Source organism: Schistocerca serialis, unplaced genomic scaffold (assembly GCF_023864345.2).
Source record: "Schistocerca serialis cubense isolate TAMUIC-IGC-003099 unplaced genomic scaffold, iqSchSeri2.2 HiC_scaffold_1178, whole genome shotgun sequence".
NCBI classification, from domain to species: domain Eukaryota; kingdom Metazoa; phylum Arthropoda; class Insecta; order Orthoptera; family Acrididae; genus Schistocerca; species Schistocerca serialis.
Window position 1 is genome coordinate 2501 of NW_026047379.1, and position 2500 is coordinate 5000.

The 2500-nt window shown below is 62.0% G+C and overlaps 1 pseudogene; it reads left to right on the forward strand.

Annotated features, from left to right (window-relative positions):
• LOC126433949 (large subunit ribosomal RNA) overlaps positions 1 to 2500 on the forward strand; it is a 7960-nt pseudogene that overhangs the window by 1430 nt on the left and 4030 nt on the right.

A 2500-nucleotide genomic window follows, 5' to 3' on the forward strand; every position in this document is an offset into this window, starting at 1 on the left:
AACGACTCGGATCGGAGTGCCAAGTGGGCCACTTTTGGTAAGCAGAACTGGCGCTGTGGGATGAACCAAACGCCGAGTTAAGGCGCCCGAATCGACGCTCATGGGAAACCATGAAAGGCGTTGGTTGCTTAAGACAGCAGGACGGTGGCCATGGAAGTCGGAATCCGCTAAGGAGTGTGTAACAACTCACCTGCCGAAGCAACTAGCCCTGAAAATGGATGGCGCTGAAGCGTCGTGCCTATACTCGGCCGTCAGTCTGGCAGTCATGGCCGGTCCTTGCGGCCGGCCGCGAAGCCCTGACGAGTAGGAGGGTCGCGGCGGTGGGCGCAGAAGGGTCTGGGCGTGAGCCTGCCTGGAGCCGCCGTCGGTGCAGATCTTGGTGGTAGTAGCAAATACTCCAGCGAGGCCCTGGAGGGCTGACGCGGAGAAGGGTTTCGTGTGAACAGCCGTTGCACACGAGTCAGTCGATCCTAAGCCCTAGGAGAAATCCGATGTTGATGGGGGCCGTCATAGCATGATGCACTTTGTGCTGGCCCCCGTTGGGCGAAAGGGAATCCGGTTCCTATTCCGGAACCCGGCAGCGGAACCGATACAAGTCGGGCCCCTCTTTTAGAGATGCTCGTCGGGGTAACCCAAAAGGACCCGGAGACGCCGTCGGGAGATCGGGGAAGAGTTTTCTTTTCTGCATGAGCGTTCGAGTTCCCTGGAATCCTCTAGCAGGGAGATAGGGTTTGGAACGCGAAGAGCACCGCAGTTGCGGCGGTGTCCCGATCTTCCCCTCGGACCTTGAAAATCCGGGAGAGGGCCACGTGGAGGTGTCGCGCCGGTTCGTACCCATATCCGCAGCAGGTCTCCAAGGTGAAGAGCCTCTAGTCGATAGAATAATGTAGGTAAGGGAAGTCGGCAAATTGGATCCGTAACTTCGGGATAAGGATTGGCTCTGAGGATCGGGGCGTGTCGGGCTTGGTCGGGAAGTGGGTCAGCGCTAACGTGCCGGGCCTGGGCGAGGTGAGTGCCGTAGGGGTGCCGGTAAGTGCGGGCGTTTAGCGCGGGCGTGGTCTGCTCTCGCCGTTGGTCGGCCTCGTGCTGGCCGGCGGTGCAGGATGCGCGCGCCTGCGCGGCGTTCGCGCCCCGGTGCTTCAACCTGCGTGCAGGATCCGAGCTCGGTCCCGTGCCTTGGCCTCCCACGGATCTTCCTTGCTGCGAGGCCGCGTCCGCCTTAGCGTGCTCCTCCGGGGGCGCGCGGGTGCGCGGATTCTCTTCGGCCGCCATTCAACGATCAACTCAGAACTGGCACGGACTGGGGGAATCCGACTGTCTAATTAAAACAAAGCATTGCGATGGCCCTAGCGGGTGTTGACGCAATGTGATTTCTGCCCAGTGCTCTGAATGTCAACGTGAAGAAATTCAAGCAAGCGCGGGTAAACGGCGGGAGTAACTATGACTCTCTTAAGGTGGCCAAGTGGCGGCGGTGTGGCTGCATCCGGACTTGGCTTTTCGAAGTGCGGTCTTGATGTAGTCGTGCTGCTGCTGCGAGGTGCCTTCCTTGGGTTATGGTTACAGGGAGAGTGATGCGCAATACATGGGCCTAGCCCTCTTAGCCTCTCCTCTCCTGCGGTCTTCTCCCCTTCTCGTGGGCCCGCTGATTTTCGCAGAGTGGAAGACCGCACCAGGGGCTTGGGGGGGTTACCAGCCCCCCCTCGCACTATCCCTTTTTTAGTTGGGGGCAGTATTCAGAGAAAAAGTGGTGGCCCTTCCGCTGAAGGTGCCACCCCAACTCCCCCAGCACCTAGCCGGCCAACCGGCCGTGCCGAAAATCTTGTAACTTTTGCAGCTGTATACGCCTGTAGTGAGTGCCACCGCAGCTTCACCACCAAGAACGGTCTCGGGGTCCATCGCCGCCGCCAACACCTTGCGGCCGCCAACGCGGAGATCGTCACGGAGAGGCATCGCGCGAGGTGGACGGAGGAAGAAGTCCTGTCGCTCGCCAAGGCGGAGGCCGAACTGTTCCTCGAGAGGGACGCCCGGTTCTTCTTTGTAAATCAAGAGCTCATCAGGATGTTCCCCGACCGAACGCTTGAGGCAATCAAGTGCCGACGGCGGCAAGCTGCCCACAAGCAGCTTGTCCGCCAATTCATGGAGGCGCTTGAGATCGGTCGGGGGGAGGAGCCGGCGTCCCGCCGGGGAGCAGCGAGCCCGCTGCCAGACGCGGGCGAGGCCGCTGCGCCGCCTGTCGACGCAGCCGAGGACTTCGCGGCCGACACCACCGGGCCGCCGCCGGAGGGGCCGACTGACGCCGCCATCTGGGAGCATCTGGCGGGGCTACCCGCTTCCGCCCAGCGTTTCTCTGCCCTGGATCGTGTCATAGGTCTGGGGCGGGGCACGCCGCCCGATGTCATCCTGGGCATGCTCCCAGATGCCCTTGCGTCGGTCGGGTCCAGAGGGGAGAGATCGATCACCAGGACACAGCGGCCGCGCCAACCATCGAAGCGGCCGCCTG